Below are 12,940 nucleotides of genomic sequence, written 5' to 3' on the forward strand. Positions count from 1 at the left end.
ACCAGAGCACCTGGAGGAAACCCACATGATAACAGGGAGAACATACAAACTGCTTACAGATAGCAGCAGAACAGAACCTGGGTCACTGGCACTGTAATAGTGTTATGTTAATCGCTATGCTACCGTGCAAGCTGAAAGGTTAATTGGCTACACTGCCCCCATGTGTGGGGCAGGAGAATCAAGGTGGATGAATGGTGTGCAGGGAACTAAATGGGATAAAGGAATTGACGGAATTTCTCTTGACAGCTGTAAAAGACTTGATGGCCTATACAGTGCTGTGAGAAGACACAAGAACCCCTCAATATCAACAGGATCATTTGAATGAGAAATTAAACCATTCCAGTAAACATCAAATTTCACTGCATCTTAAGACTGGTAAAAAGAATTCTTCAGCCAACTGCTTCTAAAAACAATCATCACACTGCTTATTGTTGTGCCCTAAATTAATACCTAGTCCACTCCTATAATTTGCACATGTATGGAACAATCAATTTCTTGTGCAATAATATATAAAATGCACATTTTTCCCTTCAGCACAATTAAAACAGGACTTGCACTATTACAAATCTAACTTGCCCCACCCCCATCACTCAGCAAATTTAAACACAAGGGAGAGGCAGCTGTACGTATTCCTCTTGCTTTGCTTAACTATGTATATAATGAATGAGTTTACAGAAAAAAGGCATCACACGGAGTCACTGCTGCCATATATGACCTAATCTGAAATTCCATTTCAACCCATTCAGTTCCAACTCACTTGCCAAATTGACACTGGCCCTTTTTCAGCCAACAAAGCAAGAGCAGTGTCATGTGTTTTTGTGTTCCAGCAAGCACACTTCTTTATTTGAAAGGAGTCTCTAGTCTCATAGGGTTATTAATACGAAAGGCATTTGTAACATTTCCACGCTCTGTCAGCATTTCCTGGATTTTATGGAGACAAAAAAATTTTAAAAAGCAAAATACGGGTCACGGACAAAAGAAGTTTATTTCCTGTCTCCAAATTTTAACGTGTCAATATTCAAAATCCTTATCCAATATTGCTATTGCATAGCAAGTTTGTTGAAATATATTTAAACCAATAAATTAAGCAGCTAAAAAGATTGAAACTATTTTGGTCACCCTACTATAGGAAAGATGTGAAGCTGGAAAGAATGCAAAGAAGATTTACGAGGTTGTTGCCAGGACTAGAGGGCCAGAGTAATAAGGACTGACAGTCCAGGTCTTTGTTTTGGAGTGTAGGAGAATGAAAGACAGCTTTAAAGAAGTGTTCAAAAAAATTGAGGCAGAGATAAAGTCTTTTCTGTAGCCAAGGGAAGACCAAAACTAGAGGGATAGATTTAGTTGAGGTCTAATGACACAAAAGGGACCCGAGGGGCAACTTTTTAACATAGGTGGTGAGTATATGGAAAAGCTGTGAGGGAATTTAGAGCAGACACAACATCATGGTCGGGACAGATTCATTAGGCCGAAGGGCCTGTGTCAGTGGTGTATCATTCTATGACTCTATAAGGAAATACATCATCCAATAATAATTGTTTTACCATTTAAGGAAACTCACATAAATTAATATTGCAACTTTCCCTTGAATAATCTGGTTAAGGGCCTGGCAAGGCTGGTAACTGGCTTAGCACCATTTGTGTTTGAGTCACAGATGGCACTACAGCTTCTAAACTATTTAAAATTTCTCAAAATAAAGATCACAGACAAGTGCACACACAGCACAGTAACATAGTTCAGAGCAACCAACATCTTTTATGCTCTCTTTCCTGAGAACATTCACAGAGCCAAGTTCACATCTACTCCTATTTTGAACTGCTTTGCTTACATTCCTCAAAGCTTAAAGATAAAGAGTTGTATACTTTGATAATAAATGAACCTTGGAATCTTTACTTGACAGCCAAGTAGCTCTAAACCAGGGGTTCCCAACCTTTTTTTATGCTGTGGCTCCTTACCATTAACCAAGGAGACCCCAAATTGGGAACCCCTGCACTATCTTACAATTCAGTACTCTGACCTCCCTATAAACATTTAACATCCCCTCTTCAAATACTTATTAAGTTAGAGCTTCAAGATTACATCAGGAGAAAAGGAACCAGCTTGCCCTTTTGAGTATAATATCTGATGTTAAACATTAAAGATATAGATTAGCTTTATTTGTCACACGTACATTGAAACACAGTGAAATGCACTGTTTGTGTTAAATCAAATTAGGGAGCATTGTGCTGAGCAACCCACAAGTTCACCACACTTACTGTAACAACATGGTATTCCAATAACTTTCCCTAACTGTATGCCTTTGGAATTTGGGAGGAAACCGGAACAGCCAGAGGAAAGCCATGGGGTCACAGGGAGAAAGTACAAAATCCTTACAGACAGTGGTGGGAATCGAAACCCAATCTTACAGCTAGTGCTATAAAGCACTAAACCAACCTACTCTACTATGCTGTCCGGATGTCTGCCTTTTAATGACAACAATCCTCCAAACCTCTGAACCTCCTCATAATATCTACTTCAAAATCCTTTCCTGTTAAGTTATTCCATAAGCTAATGTCTTTAGAATATACCAATCTCCTCTACGTGTGATGCAATATTCCTCGGTAGTTGTCTGCACATTCATCTATATAGATGATGTTTTGGACCTGGGTGCAACAGGTTGACCCCCTCCCCAATTTGGCCTTTCCCTCTCTCATCCTCCGACATGATTTTAAATTCGGATGCTTACCACCTTGCCTCCATTTAGTCAAGAGGCTGACTTGGGAGAAGGGAAAGGGGGTATCAGCAGCAAAAAGAACACAGATAGGATTAAACCAAATAGATCCGGAAAAGTATCAGAGGGAAAACGCTCACAATATGGCCAACACCATGTAAAAACTTTGTACTGGAATTGAAATATTCCAGTTGTTTGTCTACTGATAATAAATAACAAGAAACACTTGTATTTATATTGTGTCATAAAACCATAAATCTTCACATTATCAGACAAAGTCTGCAGAAAAACTATGAACAGCAGTAACAGCTGAAAGGTCAAATAACAATCAAAGAAACAAATCATGGCATATCAAAAAAAAAAGGATGAGGCAGAGAGTTAGGGAGTGAATTGTGCAATGGACAGGCCAGTAATAGTAGAGCAAAGGAAACAAAAGACCAGCTAGTGAGGAACAGAAAGAGCTACAGGAAATTACTGAAAGCAATGGTGTGATTTGAACACCACAAGAATTCAAAATTCAAATTACTGTTGGACCAGGTGCTCGAGGAAGTTAGGAAATACAGCAGAAGCAAGAGTGAAAAAGAAGTCAGTGTCCTTGTCACGTAGAGATGAATCCATTAGGTGGATTAAAACGTGGGTCAGCCTATTAGTTATGTGCCAAATATATTACCGCACTCTTCCACATAAACGTTGATTTCAATAGTCACATCTCAATCCCTAAAACATTCCTTCTCAAAGTGTAAATTACAACCGCTCTCAATCCTAGAAACCAGAATCATAGTTATAGAGAATACAGTGAGCCCACTGAGTCTGTACTGACCATCAACTGCCCCATTTACACTAATCCTACATTAATCTCATTTTTTAATTCACCCAATTGTCATTAACTTCACCAAGATCCTATCATTCATCTACACACGAGGACAATTTACAATGCTCATTTAACCTATCAATCTACATGGTTGAGATGTGGGAGGAAAATTAAACTCTAAAATGAAACCCATACGGTCACAGAAGAACATAGAAACTCGCACAATATGAGAGGATGGGATTAAACTCGGGTCACGGACAGCTCTACTAGCTTCAAAGTTATCCAAGTATATTTAACCTTGAGATTCATTTTCTTGCAGATATTCACAGTAGATAGAAAAAACATAATAGAATCAGTGAGAGACAGCACCCAACAGGATGGACAAACAAACAACCGATGTGCAAATACAAAAATAAATTTTTTAAAAACTGGATGGACAGATGGGCACCAGACAGATGGACAAGCAATAATAATAATATCGAGAACATGAGATGAGGAGACCTTGAAAGCAAGCCCATAGCTTGTGGGAACAGTTCAGTGATGCAGTGAATGAAGTTACCTCCTCTGGTTCAAGAGCCTGATAGCTGAAGGGGAATAATTGTTCCTGAACCTGGTGGTGTGAGTCTTGAGGCTCCTGTACCTCCTTTCTGATGATGGTAGCAAGAAGACAGTATGTCATGGGTGGTGACGGTCCTTGACGATGGATGCTGCTTTCCTATGACAACACTCCATATAGATGGAATCAATGGTGGGGAAGACTTTACCTATGATGGACTGGGCTGTATTTCCACACTTTGTAGGCTTTTCCATTCAAAGGCATTGGTATTCCATACCACAATGCAAGTAGACAATATACTCTCCTCCGCACATCTATCATCATTATGTACTGTGTTGTATGATGCGGGCAATCATGGTGTATCATCTGTCTTTAATCTAAGAAGTTTTAATAAGCTCTTCAAAATTTTTGCCTGTACACCCCTTGAATGTCATACTTGGCTTTTACTTCCCACAATTTTTCCCGCCATTCTCTTTTCTCAGCACGTCCCAGAAAATCCATCTGCTATTTCCTGATTGATGATAAGAGTTGCCTTCTTATACCAGCTTTTCGCCACAGTTCCTCACTTGTATCTTGTCCTTCCTGATAGTTTCATCATTCTTCTCAAAAACTACATTTTGCTTTGATGTTGTCCAACATTTGCTTCCATATGTCTTCTTTGCATTTTCTTCAATGACTTCATGCAGTATTTTTTGGATACATCTATAGAAGATTTTAATCTTAATTGAGATTGCACTGATGAAAAAAGGTGATGATTTGTGGGTAGTTTTGCCGCTGTGCTGTCCAAAGATCTAAAAATTGCACACATCCTAACAAGTAAGTTTTAATTTACATCAGTAAAACTGGCATTGTTTTTAAAAGAACTTTTGAGAAAGGGATGTGAAAGCCAAGAATAAAAGCAATAAGCATCTTAAGCTCTCAAAAATACAGTACATCATTCTAATACAGTAGCTGAGACACATGTATCTTACAACAACCCATGCACGAACTCACTAACTATTAAGAAAAGTGCTGAATAATTTGAAATTTTAACTGCAAAAGCTGCTTAGCTTAGGTTGGCTGACTCAGCACCTGTTGGGAATTTAGTCTGGTAGTTTCTTAGCTTCTGGCTCAGTATGAAACTGAGAAAGGAACTTGCCAACCGATATCCCACTGGACATGTGCTGTGGGAAATCAACAAGCATGTAACAAATCCTAGAATGTTACATTAATGCATGCTCCAACATTCCATCCTTGAAGCAGAAACACTAAGTGTATGCATGTGATCTAAATACTCATGCATCATTGTTATCCCCTTTCCAGGCCGATGGGGCCATCCACTATGGTGTAGTAGAAGGAAAACTCTGATCTCAAACTTCTAATGCCCTGCGGCTAAACCCACCCATTTGGCACTTGGGGAGTAAGCCCCAAAGAAAAATCTGGAGTTTGGAGACCCTAAAGCAATCCTACGTTGAGTTCAACGTTGACTGGGAACTCCTACAACACCACTGGTGCCAAACTGTATCAGTTTCTGCCATTCCTTTGAATTCATCAACTGCATAGAGAGAAGAGAGCCTGTTACATGGGAACAGCTTGCTCTCCATATCATACTGCCCTGGCTTTTGTACTAGCTTGCTTATCAACTTCAACATAGATAGCTAGGACACATTATTCAATGTTGGCTTTGACCAACAGGGGGCCACCATAGGTACCTCTTTATGCCCCTGTATGTACATGTATTTTCTTTTAATTCATTCACGAGACGCTAGAAATGTCAACTTTCATTGACGTTCTTCACTGCATGAATGAAGGCATCACAAGAGTCAGCTGCAACAGTGGGTCAACACTGTCATTCAGGCCAAATCTGGACAAAATGGAAGATTTCCTTCCACTGAAGGACATTAATGAATCGAACAGGTTTCTAACAACAATCCAGTTGCTTTATGGTCACTATTAACGAAGCGGATACTGCAATAATTTAATTACTTAAATTTAAATTCCACAGCTGTTATGGTGGGGTCTGAACTTACACCTCTGTATCAATTGGTCAGATAATGTATATGTGAGTATTCTTGGAATTTTCAGATTTAAATAAAGGTCAGTCCTCTATTCCCCTGGGTGACTTATCTTCTGACAGTCTCATTATATTTAATGTTATACCATTTTTCATAATACTCTTCTAACTGAAATAACTACTTGTATTTCTCAAATACGGTGTCATTGAAAGTATATTGAACTGCACATACAACAGTCTTGGTTCATGCTCCCTGATACTCAGGTGCATGAGCAATCTTAATTAAAATCTGTCATGACAATTCTCAGGAATGTGCGTGGTTCCAGAAAGGGATAACTTCCAGTCTAACACATTTACAATTGTTTGACTTCAAGATTAAATTACTTCAAATTGTGCATAATTTTTAAAATATAATTCAATTGAATAACACAGAACCAGAAAATATCAGAATCAGGTATATTATCACCAACATGTGATATGAAATTTGTTAACTTAGCAGCAGCAGTTCAATGCAATACATAATATAGAAGAGGGAAAAAACAATAATAAATAAGTAAAACAATTACAGTATATGTATACTGAGTAGATTAAAAACGTGCAAAAAACAGAAATAATGTATATCTTTAAAAAAGTGAATCAGTGTCCAAGGGTTCAATGTCCATTTAGGAATCAGATAGCAGAGGGGAAGCAGCTGTTCCTGAATTGCTGAGTGTGCCTTCAGGCCTCTGTACCTCCTACCTGACAGTAACAGTGAGGAAAGGGCATGCCCTGGGTGCTGGAGGTCCTTAATAATGGATGCTGACTTTCTGAGACACCACTCCTTGAAGATGTCCTGGGTACATTGTAGGGTAGTACCCAAGATGAAGCAGACTAGATTTACAACCCTCTGCAGCTTCTTTTTCCCACATTAAGATACACATCCACACAGCTCTCCTAATGCCTCAGATGCTTACATAGTGTTGCTGGGCAAGAAACAACAGCAAAACCCCAAAATCAAATCTCTGGTTTGTGCATTCTGACTGAATTAAGCTAGAGCTACTCCAACTGTGTAATCGTTGCCCAAAGTTCCCTAATGGAAAGGGGGTGCAGAGTATTTGAATAGGGCAGCATGAGGTACATCACTACACTGCTGTCAGATTCTAAAAATTAGCTTGATTTGTCACATGTACATCAAAACATAACTCCGCCATGGACGGTCCCAAGCCCAAATGTGGGAGGAGGGTGAAGCAGAGACGAGCAACCACATTCCATAAAAAAAAACAAACAGCACTACAGAAACACCAACAGAAGCTCCAAAGACCATCCCTGGGAGAGGAAGGATCTTTGCCTAGAAGATATATACATGAGTTAATCCTGGACTTCAAATACATTACTGCTGCCTATGCCTCAGCAAGGATGATGGGCTTAAGAAATAGAATATTGAAACATAGTGAAATGAGCTGTTTGCAACAAATCAAATCAGCAAAGATTATGCTGGGCAGCCTGCAAGTGCCACCTTAGTTCTGGTGCCCTCATAGCATGCCCACAACTTGCTAACCCTAAGCACAAGTCTTTGGAATATGGAAGAAACTCAGCACACTGTTCAAGAAAAAAAACTATGTATTTTGATTTTTTTTTTAAGAAGCTGTACTCCAAAATAAACAAATCACCAGCAGAAGTTTCTTTCTTAAATTTGTATATTCATTTGATTCTAGGGCAGCATTCCAGATGAATGATAAACATCTTGTCAGTAACATAAAGCAACTACAGTTGGGAGAGAAAAGAGAAGACATTCATTATTGCACCTTCTCCTTGCCTTTTGCAAACAAACACCCTAAACAATAGAACTGATATACTTAGTGGCCACCTTATTAGGTATAGGAGTGGAAACTGGTGTGCAAGATTCGACGTGCTCCTGCACACCATTGTTGTAATATTTGGTTAGAGTTACTGTCAGCTTGAACCAGTCTCACCAGACCAATCTGACTTCTCCCTTAACAAGGCATTTTCACCCACAGAACTGCCACTCACTGGATCGCTCTCAGAGTCTCACGACAGGCCGTTATTTGATATACCAAGGATACGACCTAGAAGATTAGAGCGTTTTGGAGTTTTGGAATTTTGTGGCTCTGGAGGCAGGTGGACTTGAGGTCAGTGCCTCTGCAGGAAATCAGTGTGTCGTGGGAGACGGAAGATCAAAAGCAGTGAGCTGGCTGCTGGCTCTGTGCCCAGAGACCCGAGTTCTTTGGGCACAGAGCTCGGAAAAAGCAACGGAATGGACTTCTAACATCATAAATCAGAGAGTTGTTTGTTATGTCTCCCCTCTCGCTGTGAAACGGAGATACCTCTTTTTCCCTCCTGTGGTATGTCAAATTACAGGGTGAATGAGTAGTCTTTGGGGTGCTGCAAGTCTGTGTTTTTATTGATGCTTTGCTACACACTTGAGTGCTTGGTGGGGGGGCACCGATGCTTTTTTTCCCCATTGGTGTGGGGGGGTAGGAATCATTGCTTTGCTGCTGCTTACATGTGGGAGGGGGGAGCTGGTGGGGGAGCTTTGGGGTTCTAACACTGAACTGTCATTCATTCTTTAGGGAACTCCTCTGTTTTCGTGGATGGTTGTGAAGAAAAAGAATTTCAGGATGTATATTGTATACATTTCTCTGACATTAAATGTACCTTTGAAACATTTTTTGTTTTTGCACCATTCCCAGGAGATCTGCAGTTTCTAAGACACTCAAATCACCCTGTCTGGCACCAACAATCATTCTATGGTCAAAGTCAATTAAATCACATTTGTTCCCCCATTCTGATGTATGGTCTGAACAACCCTGAACAATATCTGCTTGCTTTGATGCAAAGAGCTGTTGCTACATGATTGGCTAATTAGATACTTGCATTAACAAGGTGGACAGGTGTAAAATAAAGTGGCCACTGGGTGTACTTTTGACAAAGTTCCTGACATCAATTAATGCAGACTAATCCAGATGATAACCTGCAGTATAGACACACCCTGATGGCCAGAGGTTCCCATCCTTTTTTATGCCATTAACCGAGAGGTCCGTAGACCCTAGGTTGGGAATTCCTGCATCAACCACATCTCAATGTTTCCATTTCGACATTTGTTGCTCTTGTCCAATTAAGTTTGCAGCTAAAGGAGGCATCCAATCTCTAAATAAAGAGTCACTGACCAGAAACATCAACTCTGTTTCTCTCTCTACAGATACTGCCTGACACGCAGCATTTTATAAGCTTAATTCTATAATTAATTCTATAACTAGTTGTAGGGATTGCAAAAATCAATAAAGTTTTTCTCTCAATGAGAATGAATCTTTTTCTCTACTCTGTGTCTCCAGATAGGTAAAATCATAATATTTTGCAGAAAATACTGACCACATTCTATGAATATGTAGTTTATTTTTATTTTGAGATGCAGTGTGAAACAGGCCCTTCCAGCCCAATGAGCCGCACCATGCAGCAACTCACCTATTTAATCCTAGTCTAATCACAGGATAAATTACAATAACCAATTAACCTACTAACCAGTACACCTTTGAACTGTGGAAAGGAACGGGAGCACCTGTAGGAAATCCACATGGTCACAGGGAGAAGGTACAAAAATCCTTACTGAATTCTGATGTCCTGAGCTATGATAGAATCACATTAACCACTAAAAGCTTAGCTACTAAGTCTGGTGGTTATCGGTCTCTTAAATCCAGTCGCTGCGAGCAGATGAGGCTCATCAGCCATGGTTGGCAGCTCACCTAGACGGAAAAAGCTGACCTCAATTCTCAGCTGCCTTGCTATTATACCCACTCATGGGGAAGGCTTCAGAAGTAAACCGCCAAGTAAAGATCTGGAGCTGGATCCATTAGGCAGCCTTTTCAGTTCAACACCAGCTCTTACATACAGGACAGACAGCTAGGACACAACTTTCATGGTCAACCCCAACCCATGGAGCACCTCTCACTGCTAAAAATTATGCAGGGAATACATCAGGTTGATGTTTTAACAAGGCTGAAGGTACCTAAAATTGGAAGGCATAGTTTAGGATGAGGGAGAAAAATATAAAGGAGATGTAACAGGCATCTTTTTATCCAGAGGGTGGTAGGTATCTGGAATAAGTGAAGTGGTAGCGGTAGAAATAATTAAGGCATGAACAGGTACTTTGACAGGTATGGGAACAGAGGGATATGGACCTAATGCAGACAAATGGGAATAGTGTAAATCAACATGGATGAGTTGGGGCAAAAGGACAGTTTCTGTGCAGTATAGCTCTGTAAAATACTACAAGGAAATAGGATAAATCTCAGGAAAGTCAGGAGAACACATACCCGTCCTCACTGAAGGATAAACAAAGGATCTATCCTGGGACTAACATATTGAAACAATCATGAGGTTCTACTTCATGAGGAGTTTGAGGAGATTTGGTATGCCACCAAAGGCTCTCGAAAACTTCTATAGATGTAATATGGTGAACATTCTGATTGGTTGCATCACAATAAACAGGATTGACAATGGTTGCAGAGGGTTGTAGACTCATCCAGCAGAGGACATATTCATCCATCACGAAGGACCCTCACCATCAGGCTCATGCCCTGCTCATTACTACCATAGGGGAGGTGGTATAGGAGCTTGCCGATACAAATTCAACACTTTAGGAACAGCTTCTTCTCCACCAACAGATTTTGAATGGTCCATGAACATCACTTTGTTCATCCCTTTTGCATTATTTATTTTATCATTTATATTATTGTTTTGTCTTTGCACTGTACTTCAGCTGCAAAACAAATGTTATGACATCAGTGATGATAAACATGATTATAATCAATAATTATTCTGAGGCAAGAAATGGTAAGGAGTAGTTAAAAAATTGCTGCAGGTTAAATTTGCCTCCGTCTTATAATCTAAGGAGAGAAATACTGTCCCTCATACAATGCTGCCTGATGAATGAATTCATTCAGATTGACAAGCAAGACAGGCCTACAGTGTAGGACCAGCTGACGAGAATAGACAGAAGGGGTTCTGTTATATTTGAATTTTAAAAATGCAACTTAACGAACAAGAAAACAAAGAACCTGAAACATCAGCTGCTCCTTCAGGGATCAATTCTCTTTAACATCACCTTGTGTATACAACAAAATATATTTTAAAAAGTCACTCACTTGGTATGTAACCACAGAAGAAAATTATTAAAGCAAATACTGTTAGAGATTTTGGCACAGAGCCCCTAGGATTGTGAACCCTAATATTACACAGCCTCTAAAAAGTCTTGTACCATAATTCTGTTGTCACAATTTTTGTTCAAGTGTCAATCAGTAAAAACATCTTCAATGAAGCAGTTACAATGAAGCATGCTGCCATAATAGAAACAAGATATTTTTAGTCTATTTCAGTATGAATAAAGGCAGAATTTTTAAAAAAAAACTCTTCAAAATTGATTAATAGATTCAACCACATGGATAAATTAATTTGCTTAATAGTGGGAAAAGGAACCTATAACATGCAAAAGAAATAAAAGGTTATGAAATTCAGTGTCTGGGAACCATAAACTAACACACAACTTTGTTCATGCTTCTGCACAGCGCGATTTTAAAAATGGTAATCATAATGACAAAACTTACCAAGAGGCTTGCTACCTGAATAACATTGTTTATTTGTTTATGGGATGTGGATATCAGTGGCAAAGCCAGCATTTATTGTTTACCCAACCACCCTCAGAAACAGCCAGTAGTTTAGAGTCAACAATACTGCCATGGTCTTTTATATAACTCAAGTCTATCAGAATCAGAAGCAAGAATGAGCCATTTGGCACCTTGTGCCCACTCTGCCATGCAATAACTTTCTTTGACTCCCTGAAGATCAAACAAACTATCAATCTCTGTCTTGAATAAACATTGCAACTGAGCCTTAACACAACTATTAGTTTGAGAATTTCTAAAATACATGACCTTCTAACCAAAGCAATTTCTTTCTATCTAAATACCAAATTGTAGACCCCTTTTATCAAGATTGGCAGCCCAGTTCTGGGCATCTCATCTAGGGAAAATATCATCCCTGTTGTACCCGTAAGAATTTTACACACCTCAAAATGATCAATAATCATTCTTCAATCGTTGACACTCATTCTTCATTTAATTTTCATTCATACAAGTCAGACTGGGAAATAATTACTTTTTTTTTCCCCAGAAGAAATTCTAGTGCATTTTACAGCAATCTATAGTCTTCAGGGTCATTTTCAAATAGTATTGCTTTTCTCATATTTTTTTTAATTACATGAATTTAATTTTCCAGGACGTTATGGAATATGAACTGTTAAGGAATATTCCTGACAATGGATCTTTTGAGGAAGTCCCTCAAAACTGAGGAAGATGTTTTCTACTCTGAAATCTGAAATGAATGTAGGAACAGTAGCCCTTTTCATAGGTCTAACCAAAGACTGCCAAACAAGGTGTTTAGGTAGCTTGTGGAGTATTCTGACTGTAGACAAGACTTGTATGTGTGTACCCAAGGTATCATTCTGGGACCTCAAATATGCACATTGAAAGAACTTGTTATAGGCCTAAGAAAAGCAAGATTTAAGCTTGGGGATGATTCTAATCCAGAGTATTTTAAGCTTCCTTAGAGTTAATGTGGAGAGGACATTTCCTGTAGTGGGCGAGTCTAGCACCAGAGAGCACAACAAGAGAACAGGAGGACCAGAGATAAGTGGGAATTCCTTTAGCCAGAGGATGGTGAATCTCTAGAATTCATTGACACAGGCAGCTGTGGATGCCAAGTCATTGGGTATATTTAAAGCAGAAGTTGATAAGTTCTTGATTAGTAAGAGTGTCAAAGGTTACAGGGAGAAGGGAAAAGAATGGGGTTGAAAGTGATAATATATCAGCCAACTGACTG

At 39.2% G+C, this 12,940-nt stretch overlaps 1 protein-coding gene across 6 annotated transcripts in view; it reads right to left on the bottom strand.

Annotated features, from left to right (window-relative positions):
- myo9aa (myosin IXAa) overlaps positions 1-12,940 on the bottom strand; it is a 339,254-nt gene that overhangs the window by 149,192 nt on the left and 177,122 nt on the right. The gene's annotated exons all lie outside the window — the stretch shown is intronic.

The sequence above is a fragment of the Hypanus sabinus genome, chromosome 21, assembly GCF_030144855.1.
Source record: "Hypanus sabinus isolate sHypSab1 chromosome 21, sHypSab1.hap1, whole genome shotgun sequence".
NCBI lineage: Eukaryota > Metazoa > Chordata > Chondrichthyes > Myliobatiformes > Dasyatidae > Hypanus > Hypanus sabinus.